Raw genomic sequence first — 25191 nt, 5'->3', positions numbered from 1 at the left:
CCTGGGCGGCGCGGCGACTACATTTCCCAGAGGGCCTCGCGTGGCGCGGCTTGGGGGGCGGGGAGGAAGCGCCTCGGGCCCAGTGCGCAGGCGTGAGTCCCCTCTGGTTATATAAGGGAGGCTTTGGAGCTGATTGTTCTTTTCCGTCCTCGGTGCTGTCCGTTCTTCGCCGTAGCTCCTCTGTTTCTCCTCCCGTGTCGTCCCATCCCGGCAACCAGGGTTTACTACTGTATGTGGTGAGTGGAAACCTCGCTTCGAGATCTCTGTGCCTCTTTTTCCCTTTTTTGTGCGGTCGCCCCTACCGGTGGCCCCCTCTCCTCGTGGTTGCCTCTGCTCTGACTCTAAATAGGCCTTAGCGCCTTTGGGGAGATCAGTTAGAGCTGGAAAAGCCCGCGCCTTGTGCTCGGGCCTGAGGAGTCTTCGGCTGGTGTAAATGATGACTTCACTTTTTTCCCCATCAGATCGACAATGCTGATGTCTTTGAATACTTGCCAGTTAGTTCTGAGACACCGGCCTCAAAAGGCGCTGCCATGTTCTCTTCCGACTGTGGGAAGATGGCGCTTGATGACCTTTCTTTGTTGGTTCGCAGGTTTGCGCGATCACAGCATACAGAATGGATCTTGGAGGAAGGGGTCCCTGCTGGGCCTTCAAGGAAGCCACGTGTAGACATGAACAACCTTCAATCTCCTGACCTCTGGAGTAAGCATTTGTCTTTTGGCCTATTGTAAGAAACGCATGCTCTAAGGAGCCTCTTAGTTTGCTAGGCAGCTTGGAGGGAAAGAAAAGATGATTAAGGGCAGCCAATTAGCATATTTTAGTTACTAGGTTTTCTTTGAGGTGTTCTGGGTGCTTGGTTTTATTATAATTCACAAAAACATATCTTATTACAAAGTGAAATAAGTGAATTATCTCTTGAAAGTGAATAGGTGTTAAATTTTAAATGTCTTTGTAATGCTGTTTAAGGCACATTTTCAGATGCCATTCCTTCACTTGTTTCTTAATAAACAGCTTTCTTTTATACTTAAGCTTCCAAGTGGATGGATAATGTGATGACATTTTTTAAAAATTTCTATTGGCGTAGAGTTGCTTTACAATGTTGTGTTAGTTTCTGCTGTACAGCAAAGTGAATCAGTTACATGTATACATATATCCCCTCTTTTCAGATTTCCTTCCCATTTAGGTGTGATGACATTTTTAAGGAAAGCCAAATGTGTTTCTGTTGGCCTATTTGCTTTAATTACCAACTCCTTAACTGAGTCCAGAAATGCACTTTAAGGGTGGGACTTCTTGGATGAAGTGTTCCTTAAACCTTGCTGTCCCAGAGTATTAAGTCGCGTTTTAAGTGATGACATCTTGCATTAAAGTGTAACATCCTAACACATAGTCGAAACCCTGCAGTCACCTAAGTAAAACCCAGCCATTTCCCCACAATTCTTGCCAGCCACGCTGGCCTCTATCAAATGTAAGCACAGAAGTCAGAGGTATTTGTTTTAGCTACTATCTTATTGCCGAGAACAGGACACAGAAGTGCTGAAATACTGCATGAAGTCGAAGGTAGAGAAACAGACGAACCAAATCTTATTCCTAGTTCAGGATTCTTTCTTTTTTTCTTCCTTCCTTCCCTCCCTCCTTCCTTCCTTCCCTCCCTCCCTTCTTTCATTGGGCGTTCCGTTGCTGCGCACGGGCTTTCTCTAGTTGGGGCAAGCGGGGGCTGCTCTTCATTGCGGTGCTCAGGCTGTAGGTATGTGGGCTTCAGTAGTTGTGGCACAAGGGCTTAGTTGCTCCGCGGAATGTGGGATCTTCCCGAACCAGGGCTTGAACCCATGTACCCTGCAATGGCAGGCGGATCCTTAACTACTGCACCACCAGGGAAGTCCCCAGGGTTCTTTCTGTAGAGGCGAAAAGCTTCCTGCTGGCATAAATGATGACTGAACTTTTTTCCCCGACAGATCGACCATGTTGATCTAACTTCTCTAAGCCAGTTTCTGTCTGATACGCCAGCTTGAGCATCTCCTCTGTCCCCCACTCCTTTGGGTATCTAGCTGACTGGCGGTCACGTTTCTGTTTTCATCTCAGGTTCACTGTTGGCAGAAAGCAGACTTTGAATGGACCATGATGGATCCAGGATTGGGAGAGAATTGGTAAGTCACGTCCATCATTAACTGCTTTTCTTTGAAAGAGGTTATCCCCATTGCTTTCTACTTTCTGTGACTCGTATGGCCATTGCAGCTGATGACTTAACTTTTTTCCCCGTCAGATCGACCCTGTTGATCTAACTGAACTATTAGCCAGTTTTGTCTGATGCATTGGCCACAAAGATAACTTCTGTTTATCTGTTTTCTGCTTAACCACCAACAGACTACTTTCTGTGGGGCTTTTTTTAGTGGGAATTGGGCTTGCCTTATGGGGTTTTTCCCTCTTTCATCATTCAAGTCATTTATCTTGGCTTCATCTGTTAACTTCCTACAGGACCAGAGCCCTTTGTGCGTCAGGGCGTAAGTAGGTTGATTGCAGCCTGATCTCAGCTTGGTTCAGTCTGTCCTGTAACAGGTGAGGTTTCTGCAAATTGTTATCTAGGTGTTAACCCCTCCTTAGTAAAATGATTACTAAATGTGCTCAGGGTAGAGAGGTGTTGGGTTTGCCCACTTGGGAGTAACTTGAGTACCCAGTTCCAAGTTGGGCAAAACAGGAGGGGAAGATCGTGTCCTTGGCAGTACTGTTGACCTATTGGTACTACCAGGTCTTTCCCTAAGAAAGGGGGAAAAATTAAATGAAAACTTAATTCTGCCTTGGCAGATAATACGAGATGAGGAGCGCCAAGCCATCTTTTGAGTTGAGATTGAAATTGGTTGTAATTTTTTTTTGAAAGGTTGAATTCTTCACACTGTAAGCTGGAGGCCAACCTCAGTTCCTTAGCCCATGGGTAAGGAACACAGTGGCTTGCTGCATCACAGTGAGCAAGCCAGAGACAGGCAGTCTCTATCTCCTGCCTCCTTTCTTTTTAAACAAATAACACTTTGTATCCCTAATGTCTGCTTATCCACTTTATATTTCAGATGCCCCCATTTGTCCCTAAAGTATCTTTTGAATGAGTTTCATTTGTGTTAAGTCCCTCTAGAATCAACATAACTTTTGGTGTGGTCCTGGGTTTGTCTCCCTTACCTCTATTTACTGTACCTAGAAAGGCTGTAGATTGATGATGAACATTTTGACGTTATCAGGAACAACACAGACTTCAGTGAGGTGCCAGACTCGAGGTTGGAAGTCTCTCCTCGGTCTGGTACTTAATTCAACATCCACCTAGTTCCTGAAGTCTAGATACTTCCACATTCCAAACAAGTAGCTGTTTATATCAGTTTACATCAGAATGAAGTCCTGATCGTGATGTATCTTTTTTCTTTTAAGGAGTTTCTCAACTGTGGAGTTGGAATGCAAGGTCTCTTGGAAAAAGATGACCCTGTTTACTGAGAAAGCATGAAGGTTCCGGTTGAATCAGTCTCATAAGGTTGCTGTGTAACCTGAGTGTCCAGAGCTGAAAAGCCTCTGGCTGTTTTGAAGAATCAAGTATCATATTAAACTTAGATAAAAATTTCTAACTTTGTAGCCTTCCTATCTGGAGAAAGAAAATAAAATCCTTTGAATCAAAATACTGTTGTATTTGGTCATTGGCGATAGAGACCTTGAACCAAATGATACTTAAGGTAAAAAGCTCTAGGGGCAGAGAGAGCTTTTAATATTAAACTTAAAATTTTAATGTTTAAACATGGAAAGTTCCAAACAGACTAGTGACATAGGGCTAATCTGGTTTCACTTTAACTTTCCTACTCTGTCCCAGATACTTGATCTGACTAATCTTAGGAAGGTAGGATTCCATTGTGGGTTTTTTTGACTTTGTACCTTCTAATCTGATTCCTGATGTTGACTCCAAGTCCCTTGAGTGTGTGGACCTAGTGCATCCGGTGAATAGAAAACTCGCTAAAGGGGTATATTACTTTTTTTTTTTTTTGCCACACACCACGGCCTGATGCCCCTGCAGTGGAAGCTCGGAGTCTTAACCACTGCTGCACCAGGGAAGTCCAAGAGGGGTATTACTTCTGATATTAGGTTATAAAAGACTTGTTGACATCCTCTTGCCTAGTTCCCTTCCTGTCTTATTCCTTGGCTTGCTCACTTTAGTGAAACAAGCTAGTGAGGAATTGCAATTGGCTTCCAGCCAATAATGTGCAGAGAACTGAGTCCTGCCAACAACTGAGTTTGGGAGCAGATCCTCCCCTGGTATTTGGTGACTAGAAACCTTACTGACACCATGATGCCTGTGAGCATTCAACTTAACATGTCCAAACCTGAACTGACCCCCTTCCACCAAGGCTGCAGCTCCCACAACCATTTCCATTCCAGGTGTCGCAACACTGTCAGCTAGGTGCTCAGGCCAGAAATCTTAGTTATGCTTGACGTTTTGCTCCATTCCCCACGTTGGTTTACCTTTTTTTTTTTTTTGGCTGTGCCATGCAGCATGCGGGATGTTAGTTCTCCAACCAGGGATTGAACCCGGACCCCAGAAGCCAACGGATCACCAGGGAATTCCCGGCTTACCCTTAAAATACATCTGACATTCACCCCTTTTCCCACCTCCATTGCTACCATCTTCCGGATCCAAGCCACCATCATCCAAGCTTTGATTACTGGTCTGTACTTCCACCTTTGCTCCCTGAGATCTAATTCTCTATATGCAGCCAGAGTGCCCTTGAAAACCAGAGATCACACCACTGTCCTGCTCAACCGTCCTGTGTCTCCCCACCTCACACAGTAAAAGCTGGACTCAATGGCCTGGACCATCTTCCTCTCCATTAACCTCTGACCTCATCTCCTCCCTTCTCTTTCAGTCACACAGGTCTAACTGTCCTCCATCACTTTAGGTGCACTCCAACCTGGAATGAATGACCAGGCCTAGCCCCGCCAGATCTTTGCATGGTTCCCTTGGTTTACTTAAATGTCACCTTCTCTGGGAACCTATCTAAAACAATCTTCCCCATCACTTTCTATTCCCTTATATTTTTCTTCGTATTATTTTTCACTGCCTAATAAATAGTGCCTATGTGTATACAGTATACATACATTATATGTGTATGTTTATGTAGCATATATATTTGTCATCTGTCTCCCTACATTAGACCATGACTCCATGGTAGATAGTACAAGAGATAGATAGTGTAGATAGCAGCTGTCCCTCCTTTGTGGCCCCTCCATGGCACGCAGCACAGATCCTGGCACGTGGTAGGCCATTCAATAAATATTAAATGAAAGAATGAATCTGGGATTTCCCTGGTGGTCCAGTGGGTAAGACTCCGTGCTCCCAATGCAGGGGGCCCGGGTTTGATCCCTGGTCAGGGAACTAGACCCCACATGCATGCCGCAGCTAAGAGTCTGCATGCCGCAACAAAGATCCAGTGTGCCGCAACTAAGATCCAGCAAAATAAATAAATATTAAAAAAAAAAAAAGTGAATCAGACGCTTGCCTTGTGGCAGGACTGCTAAGGTACTTGACTGGCACACCTTTTTAAAAGGTTTATTCTTTTTTTTTCTTTTTGGCTACGTTGGGTTTTCGTTGCTGCGTGTGGGCTTTCTCTAGTTGTGCATGGGCTTCTCACTGCAGTGGCTTCTCTTGTGGAGCACAGGCTCTAGGCGTGCGGGCTTCAGCAGTTGTGGCACACGGGCTCTAGAGCACAGTCTCAGTAGTTGTGGCGCATGGGCTTAGTTGCTCTGCAGCATGTGGGATCTTCCCAGACCAGGGCTCGAACCCGTGTCCCCTGCATTGGCAGGCGGATTCTTAACCACTGTGCCGCCAGGGAAGCCCTTGACTAGCACACTTTGTTACTCATCACAACAGCCTTGTGAGGTGAGAACTAGCATGATTCTCACTCTTATTGCACAGATGAGGAAATTCAGTCTCTATATGAGACAGAATCAGGTCACAAACTCTGACTTATTTGACTCCTTTTCTCTCTCCAACTTAACTGCCTTTTACCAGAACAAGAAGTGTTTTCAGTTCTTTGTATCACCTGCAGTTTCTAAAGTCTGGCTCTTGAGTTTGTAACCCTTGGCTTAATTGCAGCCTCTTACTGAAATGCAGTCTGACTGATACAGGAGGGAGCCAATTTCCGATTCTGAAAAGTTCAAATGCTTTTATTTATTTATTAATTATTTTATTTATTTATGTTTTGGTCGCGTTGGGTCTTCGTTGCTGCCTGTGGGCTTTCTCTAGTTGTGGCAAGAGGGGGCTACTCTTCGTTGCAGTGCGCAGGCTTCTCATTGCGGTGGCTTCTCTTGTTGCAGAGCACAGGCTCTAGGCGCGCAGGCTTCAGCAGTTGTGGCACATGGGTTTCGTCGCTCCGCGGAAGGTGGGATCTTCCCCGACGAGGGATCCAACCTGTGTCCCCTGCATTGGCAGGCGGATTCTCAACCACTGGGCCACCAGGGAAGTCCAGTTCAATGCTTTTGACTTCCTTGTTGGTGAGACACCTCTGAGGTCAGAAGTGGCCCCAAATGCCTACCAGCCAGGGGTCAGAGAAGTTCCCTAGAGAGCTCCCACCCCCTTAAGTCTCTAGGCTTTGCTATCACTGCTTCCCTGAACCCCAAAGGCAATGATAGGCCTCAGATGCTCAAATTCTTTGCATGTTGTCTCCCCAGCTTCAGTCCCACAAAACATTTGATGCCTCAGACTAATTCTACTTCTTTGTCCTCTTACCTGAGGGATCTTGGGCACATTCTTTACCTCTATCAGCCTCAGTTTCCTCATCTGTGAAATGGGGTTCATAACAATGCCTGCTTCAGAGAGTTGAAACCTTCAATAAAATCAGGTCTGTAAAGCACTTAGCCCAGGCCTGGCACATTATAGGGACACAATTCATATCTAGTGAATAAACAAATCTTCCTGCCACATTGAGATGGGAGAAAATCTGTGCTGGGGAGATGTAAGAAGTGTGCTCATTGAGTGCTTACCATGTGCCATATTGTATCATTATTTCATTAATCCATACCCCACCCTTGTTCATTACAATCCCATTTATCCCTTCCAGAACTTGCAGCTCCAGCCTGTGTCTGCAGGGGCCGCTGTGGACACACGTTTCTCCAGCCTGTGCGAGATGCCTCCACTCTCCGGCTAGGAAGAAGGAAGATGGCCCGCAGGGGAGTTTTCATAGGCCAGATTTTCAGATCCTGCAGCCAGCACTTTGGGGGTTGGCTGTCACAGGGGAGCCTGAGAAAGGGCGAGTTCCCCGGGCCTGAATCATGGGCTGCTGATCGTGCGACCACCACTCACAGTGTAAGAAACCAACCAAAAACAAATTTACCCACGATCCCTTCATCTAACATGTCAGTAATCAGTTTTCACTTTTCCGTGTTCCCTTCTGTTCTCGTTGTAGTGGAGCAGCTACCACCAACATGGTTGGAGCTTCCAATTTTTAAAGAAAGCCAGAAACCCTTAAAATGTTGGCAACTGATTCCAATTTTATAAACTGTGAAGACTGAACAATGCACACGTGTGAGCCTCATATAGCCCAGAGGCCACCAGTGTAAGACCTCTGGAGTTTGAGCTGTGACCCTTTCAGCACCGCCCTTGTCATTCCTGGTGCAGGTAAAACACATGATGCCCAGTTATTATACATTTGAATTTCAGATAATTTTAACCATGTCCCAAATATTGCATGGAACATACTTACACTAAAAAATCGTTATTTATCTGAAATTCAAATGTAACTGGGTGTTCTGTATTTTTATTGGCTAGATCTGGCAACCTCATTCCAGGGAGCATCTGGCTTGGGATGGTGCATCTGTTCTTTAAGATGAAGCCTTGATGGACCTCATTCCTTCTGAGTAACTTGTATCTCTGCCAACTTGAACTTTCCTCTCAGATTATTTGGCGGGGGCGGGAATTGGGGTTTCTGAAATTTCCCGATAGTTTACAATTTGGCTGTAATGCCTGGATGGGTAGAATTGGCAGGTCCTATGGTCCCCTGGGCTGGTCCCCTGATCAGTTTCTCCCAAGGTCCCAATGTTGATTAATTGCAGGTTTGTTTAGAAGGCAACTGTCTTTTCCTTTATCTGTTAGTCATGGCAGAAACAGACCATCTTGGGCTTATTTATATCTGTGCTTTTTTAAAAAGAGAGAAAAGGAGAAATCTGGATCCTTTCACTTGGCAGGCTCATTTAAACAAATGGTCCTTTTGCTAAAACAGACTGGCGCCACAGGGCCACAGTTTGCAGGTGGGAGGGTTTGGGATGGGGGTGGTCCTGGTGGGTGAGAGCATTTTTTTCTTTTTCTTTTTTTTTTTTTTGCTCCAGTGTTAAAATGGTGGCATGTGCAAACTGGGACTTTGTCGTCACTTTTGGCTGTGCCCAGGTTGACCTGGTGTTTTTACAGCTAGAGGAGCTACCTGCTGAGAGTGGTGGTATTCATCAAAGTAAATGCTAGGCTGCCTCAAATATTTCACTGTCGCACTGTATGGTCAAGTCCAAACATTCCTCTGTAAGCTCCATTTCTCCCTACTTGAATCATAACAGTAACAGCACCATAACTGCAATGCCATTTATTGAAATTTCTTACCAGCCTCTAATCTAGGGTACTTTACATTTTAAAATAATTTATTCCTCACCTCAACTCTGCAAGGGCAGTAATATTATCATCCTGACTTTACAGATGAGGAAACTGAGGTTTAGAAAGGGGAAGTGACTTACCTAAGTCACACAGTTAGTAAATGGCTCTACCAATGCCTTTCCTTGTCCATCCAGGTCCCCTCCTTACCCTAGTCCACCTTGCTCACCACTCCTAGAGCAGGGACACATCAGCGTCAGCTCTAAGCCCTGTGGTGGGAGCTTCAGCAGGAGATGGAGGTGGGGTTGGGGAGTGAGGATGACCTACGCATCCCCCTGGCCGCACCCTGTGGGGACACCTCTCCAGATGTTCTTCTACCTGACCCTCCTTCTGGGCTCTGATGCTCCTTCCCTGGCCCCTTCAGATGTAGGGGTATCCCCTCTACTTCCAGCTCCAAGGTTTTGTACTAGCTCCTGTGGTTTCCTTATATTCTGTGAGCACCACTGTATTCTTCTTGAATTATACTCTGCTTAGAGTTATTCTATTTCCAGTGGGCCAGGACTGGTAGAGAGGCAGAGCTGGGATTCGAACCCAAGGACTCCAAAATAACCTCTTTGCTAATGGCATCCTAGAACTGCTTGCTCCTGCCAGCCACGGTGTTTTCATTCTGGCTTGGACCAGGATCTACTCTCATTTCTATTCTTTTCTCCAACAATTACAGGAAATGTTGCTAAGTGCATTTTCTGTGCCTGCTAGTATATGGACTCTATTAAAAACAAATAAAAAACAATGCTAGCTTGACATGACTTGTTCTTAGGAACAATCTCCTAGTGAAGTCTTGCACACCCACCCTCACCCTACCCCCAAGTTCTTAATGAGAATCATTTTGAGAAACATTTCCTGGGACTTCTCTGGTGGCGCAGTGGTTAAGAATCCGCCTGCCAATGCAGGGGACACGGGTTCAAGCCCTGGTCCGGGAAGATCCCACATGCCACGGAGCAACTAAGTCCGTGCACCACACTACTGGGCCTGCGCTCTAGAGCCCGCAAGCCACAACTACTGAGCCTGTGAGCCACAACTAATGAGCCCACGTGCCACAACTACGGAAGACTGCGCACCTAGAGCCCATGCTCTGCAACAAGAGAAGCCACTGCAATGAGAAGCCTGCGCACCACAACAAAGAGTAGCCCCCACTCGCTGCAACTAGAGAAAGCCTGCATACAGCAACGAAGACCCAACGCAGCCAAAAATAAATAAATAAATAAATTTTTTTTTTTTTAAAAAAGGGTAAAGAATTCGAATAGACATTTCTCCAAAGAAGATTTATGAATGGCCAACAAGGACTTGAAGTGATACTCAGCATCACTAATCATTTGGGCAATGCAAATCAAAACCACAATGAGATATCACGTCACACACACGAGGATGTCTACCATACAAAAAAAGCAGAAAATAACAAGTGTTGGTGAGGATATGGAGAAACTGGAACCCTTGCACACTGTTGGTAGGAAGGTTTAGCTGCTTTAGAAAATGTTATGGTGGTTCCTCAAAAAATTAAAAATATGACATATGATCCAGCAATTCCACTTCTGGGTATATACTTCAAAGAATTGAAAGAAGGGTCTCAAAGAGATAGCTATACACCCATGTTCACAGCAGCATTTTCACAATAGCCAAAAGGTGGAAGCAATCTAAATGTCCGTCGACAGATGAATGGATTTTTTAAATGTGGTATATACATACAACAGAATATTACTCAACTTTAACAAGGAAATTCTGGCAATGCTACAAGATGGATGAACTTTGAAGACAGTATCCTTGAAATAAGGCAGTTATGAAAAGACAAGAAAATGTATGATTTCACTTATATGAGGTACCTACAGTAGTCAAACACGTAGAAACAGAAAATAGAAGGGTGGTTGCCAGGGGCTGAGGAGAGGGGACAATTGGGGGTTATTTATTGGGTACAGAGTGTTAGTTTTGTAAGATGAGAAAGTTCTGGAGATTGGTTGCCCAACTAACACTACTGAATTGTACACTTAAAAATGGCTAAGATGGTACATTTTATGTTTATGTGTATTTTACCACAATTAGAAAAAAAATGTTCAAGGGCAACAATAAACTCTGGTAATATGGAAGGAGCAGTGTCTGCCACAGTGTTAACATAAGGTAACTTTCCATGACCCACATAGGTGTAAAATAGTTCCACCCAAATAATTCATCTTAGAGCTGGTCCCCTCTGGTTTTTACTGTTGTGGGTCTACTAGCTTATGACCCTTATGGAAAAAAGTATTTGCATCACAGCTTATAGTCATTGGCTGTCAGAGATGTAAGAGCTGTTGGAAAAGGGCCCTCCCTCAACCCTATCCCCATTATATAGATGAGTAAACTGAGTCCCAAAGAGAGAGCTTGCTTTGTTCAAGGACATAGTGAGTTTCTCCTGACATCTGGCCCAGGGTCCTTTCTCAGTGAGAAATAATGAACTCTCCTCTGGCAATGCTGGTGTTGGACATATCATTAGAATATGAACTTCTGCTGGCAATGGAGTTATTAGAATATGTCATTTTCTGGAACTTCCTTGGTGGTCCAGTGGTTAAGACTTCATCTTCCAGTGCAGGGGGTGCAGGTTTGATCCCTGGTCAGAGAGCTAAGATCCCACATGCCTCTGGGCCAAAAAACCAAAACAAAAAACAGAAGCAATATTGTAACAAGTTCAATAAAGACTTTTAAAATGGTCCACATCCAAAAAAAAATTAGAATATGTCATTTTTGAAGAAATCTTCCATTTAAAAGACAGTCTTGGGGACTTCCCTGGTGGTCCAGTGGTAAAGAATCTGCCTTGCAATGCAGGAGACACGGGTTCGATCCCTGGTCGGGAACTAAGATCCCACATGCTGCGGGGCAACTAAGCCCACATGCCCCAACTACTGAGCAGACACACCTCAAACTACAGAGCCCACGTGCTCTGGAGCCCGTGTGCTACAACTAGAGAGAGAAAACTCACAAGCCACAACTAGATAGAAGCTCTTGCGCTACAACAAAGAACCCACGTGCTGTGATGAAGATCCCATGTGCCGCCACTAAGACCCGACACAGCCAAAAATAAACAAACAAAACCCCAAAATGCTTTAAAAAAAAATAGGCAGAAGACCTAAGTAGATATTTCTCCAAAGAAGACATACAGATGGTCAAAAGGCACATGAAAAGATGCTCAACATCGCTAATTACTAGAGAAATGCAAATCAAAACTACAGTAGGGTACCACCTCACATTGGTCAGAATGGTCATCATTAAAAAGTCTACAAATAACAAATGCTGGAGAGGGTGTGGAGAAAAGGGGACCCTCCTGTACTGTTGGTGGGAATGTAAGTTGGTGCAGCCACTATGGAAAAGAGTATGGAGGTTCCTCAGCAATCCCACTCCTGGGCATATATCCAGACAAAACTATAATCCAAAAAGATACGTGCACCCCTATGTTCATAGCAGCACTGTTCACAATAGCCAAGACATGGACTTTTAGGTTGTTTCCATCCACAGATGAATGGATAAAGAAGAGGTGGTACCTATATACAATGATATACTATGCTGCCATAAAAAAAAATGAAATAATGCCATTTGCAGCCACATGGATAGACTTAGAGATTAACGTGCTAAGTGAGGTAAGTCAGAAAGAGAAAGACAAATACCATATGATATCGCTTATATGTGGAATCTAAAATATGACACAAATGAACCTATCTACGAAAGAGAAACAGACTTACAGACGTAGAGAACAGACTTGTGGTTGCCAAGAGGGAGGGGGGTGGAGGAGGGATGCGTTAGGAGTTTGGGGTTAGAAGATGCAAACTATTATATATAGAATGGATAAATGAGGTCCTACTGTATAGGAAAGGGAGCTATATTCAATATCCTGTGATAAACCATAATGATCCCACATGCCGCAGAGCAATTAAGCCTGTGAGCCACACTACTGAGCCTATGCTCTAGAGCCCGTGAGCCACAACTACTGAGCCCGCGTGCCACAGCTACTGAAGCCTGCATGCCTAGAGCCCGTGCTCCGCAACAAGAGAAGCCCCCACAATGAGAAGCCCGCACACCACAACGAAGAGTAGCCCCTGCTTGCTACAACTAGAGAAAGCCCGCGCACAGCAACAAAGACCCAATGCAGCCAAAAATAAATAATAAAAAATAAATAAATTTAGGGGCTTCCCTGGTGGTACAGTGGTTAAGAATCTGCCTGCCAATGCAGGGGACACGGGTAGGAGCCCTGGCCCGGGAAGAGAAAGCCCACGCACAACAATGAAGAACCAAGGCAGCCAAAAATAAATAAATAAATTTATTTTTAAAAATTTTATAAGAAACAGGGCTTCCCTGGTGGCGCAGTGGTTGAGAGTCCACCTGCTGATGCAGGGGATGCGGGTTCATGCCCCGGTCCGGGAAGATCCCACATGCCGCAGAGCGGCTGGGCCCGTGAGCCATGGCCGCTGAGCCTGTGCGTCCGGAGCCTGCGCGTCTGGAGCCTGTGCTCCGCAACGGGAGAGGCCACAAATGTGAGAGGCCCGCGTACCACAAAAAAAAAAAATTTATAAAAAACAAAATAAAACAAAAAACCACTTATCAGACCTGGACTCTTGTTAATGTGGAGTAAAACTGGAAAACTCCAGACATTCTAAACACTTGTGTTTCATTTGCTTTGAAGGAATTTTCCTCATCTCTAACTAATGGGCCTCCAATTTCTCAGACTCTCTCTGCCAGAGAGGGAAATTGAGCTGGAAGGTTAACCATCCAGAGAGGGTCACGCACCTGGCTCCACCCTAAACTTCATCATTTACCAGTGGAGCCCGCTAGACATTTGGCAGGAAATGGTGAAAATAACATTTTCCTGGTGGCTGAGGGTACCATATGCATTTTGGCTTGGGTGGTATCCAAAAGCAGCTGGGAAAATTCCAGTTTTCTCAGGCATCCATCTGTTCACTCTGGGTGTGGCTAGCCATACAGGAAGTCACACAGACACATATTGCCCACTGAGTTAGCTCTGTCCTTCAAAAACATATTATTTAAGATATAAACACACGCAAAGGGCGAGAGGAAAGCAGCTTGAGGAGGTGGCTAGATCACTATATTGGACATCAAGGTTCAAGGCCCAGCTTAGGCACTGACTCAGCCACCTTCATTTATAAAAATTTACCAGTTTTCTACGAAGTGGCAAGTACTTTCTAGCTCTGTGACTGTAGGCAAGTGACTTCACACCTCTGAGCCTTGTCCAATCTCTGCAAAAGTCATTAATAATATTTATTTGTGGTAGATACTGCTGGTTCCTACCTAACAGCCATTTCCTTGCCTCGTGTCCTTGCTGGAACCAGTCTCCCACTCTAGAGGCAGATGAAGCCAGCCACTCACCTTCCAAGCCTCCTTTGCATTAAGGCACGCAGCTCAGTTCTGACCAATAAGATGCAAGGGAAACTTGGCCAGGGAGTTTCTAGATGCAGTGCCCATGGCATCTTTTCATATGATTATTAATAATCATGAAACTGAGTCTCCCTAAAACCAAGTTCCCTCACTGAGTTTATGATTAATCTCTCTCTCTCCAAATCTTTATTCCCTTTCTTGTCCCCTCTGACCTCAATCCTCTGCTAACCACTCATCAACCAGATGAGTGACTACAATTGCTGTTGTGACTACAATTGTGACTACAATTGCTGTTGTCAATAAGATTGTTAACGTACTAAAATCGCTGTTATAGATACGTCATCATTAACGTACAAACTCAGGTTGTTTCTTCAGGGCAAGGTGAGTTAACAGACCCCCAAGTCATGGACCACCTGGCCAGAGAATCATAAACCAGAGACATTCTGACTCTAGAAACTAGGATTAAGAAATGTCACAAGATAATGATTAATCCCAACCTCTTTGTTCTTCCCCTTTAAAAAAAAAAAACCTAATCAAAGACCAAGTTGGAGTCATCTGAGGCTTGTCTCCCACTCCCTTGCTTGGCGCCCTGCTTTGCTGCAAACAGTTCTCAAGACGTTGGCTTTCTGCGCCAAGGGCACAGGAGCCCTTGCGTGGTTGCAATAGCATGATTGCATGCAGCTATTAGGTGGGGCAGGCAGCCCGCCGAAAGGCCCAGAATATTCAAAGCATACGTGCTGCTGTGTCGATTAGAGCAGTGCTTCTCAGGCCTTACTGTGGGGGTAATGTGCATTGTTCAAAGGCAGATTCTGCGCCGGGACCCGAGGTTCTGCATTTCTAATGATAAAGTGAATTTGTATATCAGGACCCACAAAGTGAGGGCTGCTTCAGTGGCCTGGCTCATGTCACAGATCTAAACCTAAGTCTGCCTGCACTTGTGGGAAACACCTGTCAAGGAATCCTAACATACACCAATCACAATCCTCCAACTTCATGAGCTGACCTTAACCCTAGAAAGCAGGACCTTCTAGCCCATCATGCCTTGTTTTGTATTTTTTTTTAATATTATTTATTTTTGGCTGTGTTGGGTCTTCGTTGCTGTGCATGTGCGGCGAGCAGGGGCTACTCTTCGTTGCAGTGCGCGGGCTTCTCATTGCGGTGACTTCTCTTGTTGCAGAGCACGGGCTCCAGGCGTGCGGGCTTTAGTAGTTGTGGCTCGCGGGCTCTAGAGCACAGGCTCAGTAGTTGTGACACACGGGCTTAGTTGCTCCGCGGCATGTGGGACCTTCCCGGACCAGGGCTCGAACCCGTGTACCCTGCATTGGCAGGCGGATTCTTAACCACTGCGTCACCAGGGAAGTCCCCCTTGTTTTGTATTGCCTCCTCTAATGCTCTATAAAACTTGCTCTTGCCCCAAACCCCTCAGGAACAGTGTCCCATTGCTCGGGAGGCGCTGTACTCCCCCACTCCATGGATTGTTTGCCCTTCAACAAAGACATCGAACACGTTACTAAATTGTTTTAGTTTTGCCATTTGATACAAGCAAGATTTCGGGCGAGACCGATGCTGCTGGTTCTAGGACCACACTTTGAATAGCAGGGTGTTGCATACCTTTGGACACAAATAAGAGAGAAGCCAATTATACGTGACAAATAAAAAGGAAAGAAGTTCCCAAGGAGGAAGTTCAGGGTTGGTTGATCCAGCAGTTCAACAAGTTCTTTAAGGACTCAGGCCCTCTCCCGTTTTCCTGTCCCCCATCCCGGGTGGTTGGCGTTTAGTCTTCAGGCTTGTTGCCTCAAGGTCATGAGACAGCTCCAGGGGACACCCACACACTACTGAACTTTCAAGGGAAGAGGAGAGCATCTCCTCCTGTGCCTTTCCCACTATCAGTGGGAAAGTCTTTCCCAGAGCCCCCTGCCCGTCGAGGGCTACTGATATGCACAGCCCAGGGGTACCACTTTAATAAACTTTACCGGAATGCTGCCTCAGCTCCCAGCGGTCTTCTCCTCACGTCTCCGTCTCCGTAGCCAGAAGAGCGTCCTGCAGTCAAGGCTAACCTGTCATTGGCAAGGAGATAGGATGACTGTGATTGGCTTAGACAGCTAGTTCTTAAAGGAAGGTGCTCAGACCAGCAGGATCAGCACCACCTGGGAAACCTGTTAGATATGCAAATTCTTGGGTTCTACCCCAGGCCTAGTGAATTAGAAAGGCGAGGGATGAGGCCCAGCAATGGTTTCCCAAGGTCTCCCAGTGATTCTGATACACACTGGATTGAGCCCGGGCTACACACTGAAGTCATCAGGGCAACTCTTAAAATTACCACTGGATAGAAATCAGAATGGTGGTTACCTCTGGAAGTGGGCTGGGGTATAGACCTTCAAGAAGTGTGACCAACTTGTCCCACTTTGCCCTGGACATTCTTTGTTTTAGTACTGAAAGTCCTACATCCCAGAAAAAACCCCCAGTCTTGGACAAATCAGGACAGTGTGTCATCCTACTTTGAAGGGGCAAGAGGGAACTTTCTGGACATGTTCTATGTCATTATCTGGGTGGTGGCTACATGGGTGTACATGTGTGTAAAAATACCAATCTATCCATTTAAAGTTAGTGCACTTAACTCTACTAAATGTAAAAAATACTGATGTCCAAATTGTATTTCAGATCAACTGAATCAAAATCTCAACTGAGAATCTCAGGTACTGGTATTGGGAAAACTCTCTCTGGGGCTTCTAATGTTCAAGTAGGTTTGACAACTAATGTGTTCAAATCACCTGAGATCTTGCTAAAAAAAAATGAAGATTCTGGGGACTTCCCTGGTGGTGCAGTGGATAAAACTCCACGCTCCCAATGCAGGGGGCCCGGGTTCGATCCCTGGTCAGGGAACTAGATCTCACATGCCTGCCGCAACTAAGAGTTTGCATGCCACAACTAAGGAGCCCACGTGTTGCAACTAAAGAGCCTGCCTGCTGCAACCAAGACGCCACACAGCCAAATAAATAAATAAAAAATTTTTTAAATGAAGATTCTGGGTCTGTAAGTCTGGGATGGGGCCTGAGATTCTGCATTTCTGACAAGCTCCCAGGTGATGCGGATGCTGGACTCTGTTCTGGGTAGTGAGGGCCAAGCCGAATCAAGATTTACCTTCTGGGTCTGAGGGCAGGGGGAGGCGGCCGTCTCCTGAAACACCTTGATGCTGTTATTGAGGAAGGGAGAAAGTTGGGGGAGAGGTAGACTAGCTGTGGGGTAGCCCACTCCTGTGGCATTCAGTGGAACCAGTGTTTAGGGTGAGGTTAGGAAAAATAGAAGCACACACATGGGCAACATCACAAATACAGAAGCTCAGACAGCTGTTCCCAAAGCCCTGACATGCCAAGAGGTCCATGTTTGCCTGAGTCCTGGCCTTAGCCAAGTCAAGACCAAGGACCCCAGCCTTTGTTCAGTTCGCTTGTCCTAAAGTCATCCAGGAAGCTGCCCCTCTGGAGAAGTCAAGTGCGGCATCCAGAGGTACCCTCTCCCTCTGCCCCGCAGATGCTGTGGAGACTGATACCAGGCTGCCAGCTGGTTTAATTACTCAGATGGGAAGTTGGCTGCGAGAGCTCAGTCTTGGGCAGAGATTAATGACTCCATTATCTTCCTGGGCAATCATCCCATGTGGGCCTCAGTCTGGAATGTAGATATAAGGTGTAAATAAAGTCCCTGTTCTGAGGGAGAGCATTTTTCATTGTCTCCAGATGGGAATTTGGCCCAGAAACCCTTGGCTCAATTCCAGGAGGTGTCTTTGTTTAGCGGAACAACCTGGTCCACTGGGGGCATGTGACACAGGTCTCCTGAGCGCTGGGCTGAGGTTTGGGGCAAAAAATGTATTACTCTTTTTCTTAAGCTCATTAGTAATACATGCGTGTTGGAAAACATTTAAACTAGGAAGCTGGGTGCATGTAAGGTAACAAGTGATAGTTCTTGCCCCCCCTTCCCACTCCCTGAAGGTAATGATGATTAACTTTTGGTGTGTATTCATCCAAACACATGTCTTTTTTTTGGTCCTTTGTTCTTTTCCTTTGATTCAACTTTATTGAGGTATAATACACTATATTATACACTCTACGGCACACATTTAAAGTGTGTTATTCGATTAGTTTTGCTACATGTCAAACCCATGGTAACTTCACCACAATTAAGATAATGAACATATCTATCACCTTCCAAATCTGTTATCCATCCTTGTGCCCTTTTGCAATCCTCCCTCCCTTCCTCCCCCCACCCCTGAACATTGACCTACTCTTGTCACGATAAATTAGTTTGCACTTTCTAGAATTTATGTAAATGAAATCACAGTGTATGTACTCATTTTTAGGTGATGGAGGTTGGCTTCTTTTATTCAGTATGATGATTTTGAGATGCCATAGGTATCAATCCTTTTCTTTTTTTTTACTGCTGAGAAGTATCCCATGTATGGATGTTCCATGATTTGTTTATCCATTCATCCGTTGATGAACTTTCTAGATTGTTTCTAGTTTTTGGTGATTACAAATAAAGCTGCTCTGAACATTTAAGTACAAGTCTTTGTGGACAAATATTTTGTTTCTTTGGGTAAATGCATAGGAGTGGAATGGCTGGATGGTATCATATGGTGGGAACAGGTTTAACATTTCAAGAAACTATTTTCTAAAATGGTTTAGCACATTTTGCATTCCGCCAGCAACGTATGAGAGTTCCATATGCTCCCTGTCCTCACCAACACTTGTTATGATCAGTCTTTGTAATTTTCGATGTTCTAATGGATGTGCAGTGGTATCTTATTGTGATTTTAATTTTCATTTCCCTAATGACTAATGCTATGGTGCATCTTTTTATGTGCAATTACTGGCTATTCACATATACTCTTTTGGGAAGTGTCTGGGAGCAGGTGGTTGAAGGTGTTTTGTGTTTTTTGTTTTTTGTTTTTGCGGTACGCGGGCCTCTCACTGCTGTGGCCTCTCCTGTTGCGGAGCACAGGCTCCGGACGTGCAGGCTCAGCGGCCATGACTCACGGGCCCAGCCGCTCCACGGCATGTGGGATCCTTCTGGACCGGGGCATGAACCCGTGTCCCCTGCACCAGGGAAGCCCTCGAAGTTATTTTTAAAGCTGCTGACATTGAGGTCCCCATGTGATACCCAAGCACAGATGTCAATTAGGCAGTTGCATGGTTAGTTTTATTTTTATTTTTTGGCCACGCCATGTGGGATCTTAGTTCCCGAACCAGGGATCAAACCTGCTCCCCCTGCGTTGGAAGCACAGCATCTTAACCACTGGACTGCCAGGGAAGTCCCAGGCAGTTGGATATTAGAGGCTAGACTTCAGAGGAAAGGTCCAGGTTGGCGATGTAAATTCAGGAGTTGTCAACTTATCGGTGTTTTGAGTCGCGAGACCAGATGAGACCAGTAAGGGAGAGTGTGTAGGCAGAGAAGAGGCCAGATCTGGGTTTGGGGGCACTCGATTAATCTGAAGCCAGAAGATGAGCAAAAACCACTCAAAGCAACTAAGAAGGAGTGGCTGGTGAGGTAAGAGGAGGAGGAAGAGAAGAAAGTGTTTCCTGGCAGGCAACACTATAGTGGCTGGCCTCCAAAGATGGCCCGTAGAGAACCACACACTCTGCTCTTCACACTCCGGTATGGCCCCTCCCACTTTCATTCTGGGCTGACCCTGCGAAACCAACAGAATGGAGTAGAAGTGACGTGCCTGACTTCTGAGGTTGTAAGAAGCCCTGTAGCTTCCACCTTGGCTTTTGGAACATTGCTCTGGAATAAATTAGTTGCCATCGAAGAAGTTTGGCTGTGAGACTACCATGATGGGAGGAAGCCCGAGCTAGCCACGTGACAAGAAAATATGGAGAGAAAAAGATGGCCCGCTAGTCCTTGGTTGTTCCAACCATCTCAGTCGAGGCAGCAGACAGGTGAGTGAAGAAGTTGCTTTGGATGTCTGGCCCAATCAAGCCTTGAGATGACTTCAGCAGTAGCTGCTTATTTATTTATTTGTTTGTTTGTCTGTTTATTTTAGCAGCTCGCGGGATCTTACTTCCCTGACCAGGGATTGAACCCGGGCCCCCTGCAGGGGAAGTGCGGGGTCCTAACGGGACCACCAGGGAATTCCCGGCAGCAGCTGCCTTCTGACTGCAGTTGCATGACAGACCCCAAGTGAACCACCGAACCAACCCACAGGACCATGAGTGATCATAATAAATTGTTGTTTTAGGCCTCTAAGTTCTGGGGCAGTTCGTTATGCAGCAGCAGATAACTGAGACAGACGTGAGCAGTGAAGGGAGACTGACAAGCCCCCCTGCCCCCACCCAGAGCCCAGTAGCCTTCAGCCCAGACCCATGGAGAGAGGGGTGTTCCGCCTCAGCTGGACGGCTCTCTGAATTCTGATGGGTCCCCCCTCCCTGCTAAGAGGAGAATAAGCTTCTCTTTGTGTCCACAGATGTGGCATCTGCCAAGAGCCCCACAGCCCCCAGGGCCCTTACAAAGGGACAACAAGGGAGATTTTCTGGGAACTGGGTCACCAGTTACTTGGATGCTTCAAACCTGGCAGGACAGAAAGAAACCAGATAAAGGAGTCTGGAAACTACAGGAAGCCCCTGGTCCTTGTCAAGGGGACATGCCATGGTCAGGAGTGGTTGCCTGCCCCCAACTGACCCTTACATCAATAGAGACCACCTTTCTCTGTTTCTGTATCTCTTTCTTCTTTTTTCCTTTCTTTCTTTTTTCTCGGTAGTTAAAGCATTTGTAAATCAATATTTTATATATATGTAATATTGTTACATACATATAATATATATTTTATTATATATATGTAATTAAAAGCCACCATCCCATTCTACCCTTCCCACACCCTATTCAGTTCTCTAGGGGCAATCACTTAACTTTTTTTTTCTTTTTTCACATTTATTTGAATAGGTAATACGGGCATGACGTAAAAATTTCAAAAGGTACCACACAGCAGCTCCTCTCTCCAAAGGCAATTACTCCTACCAGTTTAGTACATCTCCTTACAGAGATATGCTATGCATATGTCAGCATATAGTATAAATATTCTTTAAAATAAAGCAGAGATGGTAACAGGCTACACTGTCACGCACCTTGCTTTTTCACCTAATAACGTATCTCCAAGATCTTCTGTACCAGTACATAAACAACTGCTTTGTTATTTTAGGAGACTGCATAATATCCCATTGTAGGGATGGATCGTAACAGATTTAACCAGCCCCTATGAGGGACAGTGAGGTTGATGGCAACTTTTTTTTTTTTTTGGTACGCGGGCCTCTCACTGTTGTGGCCTCTCCCGTTGCAGAGCACAGGCTCCGGATGCGCAGGCTCAGCGGCCATGGCTCAGGGGCCCAGCCGCTCCGCGGCATGTGGGATCTTCCCAGACCGGGGCACGAACCCATGTCCCCTGCATCGGCAGGCGGACTCTCAACCACCGCGCCACCAGGAAAGCCCGATGGCAACTTTTTGATATTATAGTGAAGCAGCAAAGAACCTTGTACTCTCATTTTCCTGCACACATGCCTCTACCTGTAAGGATTCCTGAGTCCAAAGATACACATTTTTGTTAATTTTGATAGATATTGATGGACTGTCTTCCAAAGAGACTGTGCTGACGTACTTGTCCACCAACTTCATCCTCAATATCCGTTCTCCATACCCTCCCCAATTCTATTCAAAGAGAAATCAACGTTTTGATTTTCCCTAATTGGTAAGAAATGGTATCTCTGTACTTTTACATTTGAAATGTCTTATTAGGAAGTTTGACTATTTTCACATTCTTAGTTGGCATGGCAACTGTGTCTCGCCCTTGTAGCTATTTCTTCTAGTTGTTATTTCCATAGACCTAAATAATGTACTCCTGTGGACACTTGTTGATTTACCAGCTTTAGACATTATCTATGGATTTTTGCTCCAATAAATGAGGATTTAGCGCACTTACAGTATCCTGTCTTACATGTCCTCTCTCTTTCCAACCTTCCTTCCTTCTCATTCTATTTATGAAAAAACATATTATCGGCTTTCCACTTATGGTAGTGATATGTTTTCTTTTTAAATAGACTTTATTTTTAAGAACAGTTTTAGACACAGTCAAATTGAGCAGAAAGTACAGAGTTCTCATAAACTCTCTGCTCCCCACCCCTGCTCAGCCCCTCCCCCATCAACATCCCCCACCAGAGCGATCCATTTGTTGCGATAAATTGAAGCTACGTCCACACAGTCTTATCACCCACAGCCCATGGTTTACGCTACGGTTCGCTCTTGGTGTTGTAAGTTCTATGGGTTTGGATAAATGTATAATAACATATACCCATCAGTATGGTACCATACATGGTATTTTCACTCTACTAAAAATTCTCTGTGCTCCGCCTATTCACCCCTCTTTCCTCCTTAATCCCTGGCAACACTGATCTTTTTACTGTCTCCATGGTTTTGCCTTTTCCAGAATGTCATATAGTTGGAATCATACAGTATGTAGTCTTTTCAGATTGACTTCTTTCACTTAGTAATATGCATTTAAGTTTCTTCCATGTGTTTTCATGGCTTGATAGTTCATTTCTTTTTAGCGGTGATTTATATTCCATTGTCTGGATGTACCACAGTTTATCCATTCACTCACTGAGGGACATCTTGGTTGCTTCCAAGTTTTGGCAATTATGGATAAAGCTGCTATAAACATCCATGTGCAGGGTTCTGTATGGACATAAGTTTTCAACTCATTTGGGTAAATACCAAGAAGCACGATTGCTGGCTTGCGTTGTAAGAGTGTATTTAGTCTTGTGAGAAACTGCTAAACTGTCTTCCATAGCGGCTGTACCATTTTGCATTCCCATCAGCAATGTACGAGAGTTCCTTTTGCTCCACATCTTCACCAGCATTTGGTGTTGTCAGTGTTCCAGATATTGGCCATTCTAACAGGTGTGTAGTGGTAGCTCATAGTTTTAATTTGCATTTCCCTAATGACATGATGTGGAGCATCTCTTCATATGCTTCTTTGCCGTCTGTATTTCTTCTTTGGTGTGTGTCTGTTTAGGTCTTTGGCTCGTTTTTTAATCCAATTGTTTGTTTTCTTCTTGAGTTTTGAGAGTTCTTTGCATGTTTTGGCTAATAGTCCATTATCAGATGTGTCTTCTGCAAATATTTTCTCCCAGCCTGTGGCTTGTCTTCTCATCCTCTTTTTTTTATTATTATTATACTTTTCTTGTTTTCTTTTATTTATTTATTTTATTTTCCTTTTTTGTTTTTGGCTGCGTCGGGTCTTAGTTGCAGCACACAAGATCTTTCTTTGTGGCGTGCGGGTTTCTCTCTAGTGGTGGCGTGCAGGTTTTCTCTTCTCTAGATGTGGTGGCACAGGCTCCAGGGCGTGTGGGCTCTGTAGTTTGCGGCACGCAGGCTGCCTCAGTGAGGCACCAGAGCTCAGTAGTTGTGGCACATGGGCTTAGCTGCCCCAAGCATGTGGGATGTTAGTTCCCCCACCAGGGGTCGAACCCACGTCCCCTGCATTGGAAGGCGGATTCTTAACCAGTGGACCACCAGGGAAGTGCCTCTTCTCATCCTCTTGAGTGATACAGGTTTGTAACAAATAAATCATTTAAAAATTTTAAAAATGGGTCAACTTAAGGATAAATATTCAGGAAATGATAGTTAAAGTGGTAGGAATATAGCAAAAAAGGAAGGTGTATCCAAGGGACTCGGGCAATACTGACGATACACAAAGGGCCTGGTACACAGCCTGGCTCTCAAGCTTACCAATTATTATGCCCGTTATTACTATTTAAATAATATTGGCAGCTATCGTTGCTCTTATAATTATGGCAGAGCGGCTGTTACTATTATTAGTGCTATAATAATACACTATTGTTATCTATTATAATGCATTGTTTTGATGAAGCTCTGTATCGCTTCTAACTCCCTGGAACCTGGGGGCAATGGGATACGCTGCAAAGTTGCTGCGGTTATTATTACTGTTATCTTGATATTTCACCGCCTCAAGCCGCGCAAAGTTTTTATAGGACGAATGGGGGTGGATAACAGTTCCTTGACAGGTAGGAGGTGGGTCTGGGGAGGGGTCGGGCCAGGAGCCTCCGCCCCACAATGGGGCGGGCCGCTTAGGGTCGGTCCCGGTCGGCCTGCGGTCCCCAGCCTGAGCCCGGCTATGGCCCCGTGCGGCGCGGCGCCGATCCTGCCGCTGGCGCTCGCTCTGACCGCCGTGGCCGCGGTGTCGTGGGCACGGGGACCGTCGGGCACGCTCTGGTCCCGGCAGGGCTGCGCCGCGCTGGGCCGCTGCTGCCCGGGCCGTGACCCGACCTGCGCGGCCCGCGGGCCCCCTCGCTGCTTCTGCGATCAGGCGTGCAGAGAGGTCCGGGACTGCTGCCCCGACTACGCGCGGGCCTGTCCAGGTGCGCCCCCGGGAGCACGTGGCATGGGCGGAGCTCCCAGCGCGGAGGGAAGCAGGGTACCGGGATGCGACGGTACAAGGAAGAGAGGAAGCCGCCCTCGGAGGGGGTTCTGGACCTGGAGGGGCGCAGGAGCAAGGGGGACGGGGACGCTCAGGACACCAGGCGAAGAGTGGGGCTGGAAAGGTGCGCGCGGAGAAAGATGCTCGGGCGGGCATGGACGCCGCTGCGCGAGTCTGGGGGAGGGGGCGGAATGGAGACGGATGCGAGGAGAATAGAGGGGCGTTTGGGAGGAAAGGGTGCGAGAGGCCTCCCTTCGCGCGGGACTTGGGAGGACCGCGCGAATATGGAGGGCTCGTGGAAGAGGCGCGCGAGCCAGGCTCTCGGGTGAGGGACGCGGGGCCCCCAACAGAAATAGGCTCGTGCGGGCACTGAGGGATGCAAGAGAGGAGGGGGCGAGAGAGAGCAGGGGGCGCACTCGCTAAGGAGGGCGCACGCGGCTGGAAGGGGTAAGAGGGAGGAGGGGGCGTATGCGATCATCAGGGCTCGTGAGGCGTGAAGGGGTTGCGAAGGCGCAGAGGGCGCTTGGGTGCCAGATTTAGCAAATAAAAATCCAAGATGCCCAGTTAAACTTAAATTTCAGTTAAATAACAAATACTTTTAAAGTATACATATGTCCTCAATATTGCACGGGCCATACTTATATTAAAACTTATTATTTTTCTGAAATTCAAATCTATCTGGTTGCCTCTATCTGGCAACCTTAGCTGGCGGAAG

General features: G+C 46.0%; 1 long non-coding RNA gene and 3 other non-coding genes across 4 annotated transcripts; all 4 read left to right on the top strand.

Annotated features, from left to right (window-relative positions):
* The first annotated feature begins 423 nt into the window (after positions 1 to 423).
* On the top strand, positions 424 to 514 carry LOC113609636 (small nucleolar SNORD12/SNORD106). Its single transcript, XR_003428745.1, has one exon. It is a non-coding gene; the product is annotated as a small nucleolar SNORD12/SNORD106 (small nucleolar RNA).
* Positions 515 to 1911: 1397 nt separating this feature from the next.
* On the top strand, positions 1912 to 2002 carry LOC113609637 (small nucleolar SNORD12/SNORD106). The gene has a single exon (XR_003428746.1). It is a non-coding gene; the product is annotated as a small nucleolar SNORD12/SNORD106 (small nucleolar RNA).
* Positions 2003 to 2070: 68 nt separating this feature from the next.
* Positions 2071 to 3647, top strand: LOC113609618 (uncharacterized). The gene is made up of 3 exons (XR_003428723.1): positions 2071 to 2141; positions 2470 to 2550; positions 3406 to 3647. It is a non-coding gene; the product is annotated as an uncharacterized LOC113609618 (long non-coding RNA).
* Positions 2220 to 2311, top strand: LOC113609635 (small nucleolar SNORD12/SNORD106). Its single transcript, XR_003428744.1, has one exon. It is a non-coding gene; the product is annotated as a small nucleolar SNORD12/SNORD106 (small nucleolar RNA).
* Positions 3648 to 25191: the final 21544 nt, after the last annotated feature.

This window comes from Aethalodelphis obliquidens, unplaced genomic scaffold (assembly GCF_003676395.1).
Source record: "Aethalodelphis obliquidens isolate GAN/ISIS:26980383/991018 unplaced genomic scaffold, ASM367639v1 scaffold57, whole genome shotgun sequence".
NCBI lineage: Eukaryota > Metazoa > Chordata > Mammalia > Artiodactyla > Delphinidae > Aethalodelphis > Aethalodelphis obliquidens.
Note: the sequence above shows the minus strand (reverse complement) of the source record. Positions and strands in the feature narration are given on the sequence as shown.